Source organism: Octopus bimaculoides, chromosome 4 (assembly GCF_001194135.2).
Source record: "Octopus bimaculoides isolate UCB-OBI-ISO-001 chromosome 4, ASM119413v2, whole genome shotgun sequence".
Taxonomy (NCBI): domain Eukaryota; kingdom Metazoa; phylum Mollusca; class Cephalopoda; order Octopoda; family Octopodidae; genus Octopus; species Octopus bimaculoides.
The window spans coordinates 74,294,660-74,295,291 of NC_068984.1; positions in this window are offsets into that span (position 1 = coordinate 74,294,660).

Genomic DNA, 632 nt, shown 5'->3' on the forward strand with positions numbered 1-632 from the left:
ATGTGTGTGTATATATATGTGTGTATATATATATGTGTGTATACATATGTGTGTATATATATGTATGTGTGTATATATATATATATATATATATATATATATATATGTGTTAGGCGCAGGAGTGGCTGTGTGGTAAGAAGCTTGCTTCCCAACCACATGGTTCCAGGTGCACCTTGGGAAAGTTTTTCCTCCTATAGCCTCGGGTCAACTAAAGCCTTGTAATTGGATTTGGTAGACGGAAACTGAAAGAAGCCCGTTGTATATATATATGTGTGTGTGTGTGCGTGAGTGTGTGTGTGTGTTTGGATGTGCGTATTCGCGTGTCTGTGTTTGTTCCCCTACCCATCTCTTGACATATTACTTTATATATAAAAGATGGAGCTGGAAATAACACAGAAGTAAATCTAAGACATTTCGATTTAAGAAGGAATTTAATAACATGATTTTAAGATTATAGAAAGAAAATATTTCCGGTTTCGATGATGAATCTCATCTTATCAAATATTAGTAAAAAATTTATAAAAATTTGAAGCAAAATCAGTTTATCTTCGTCCTGTGGTAGGGGTCATCAAAAACATGTCTGGTATACATATATATATATATATATATATATATATATATATATATATATA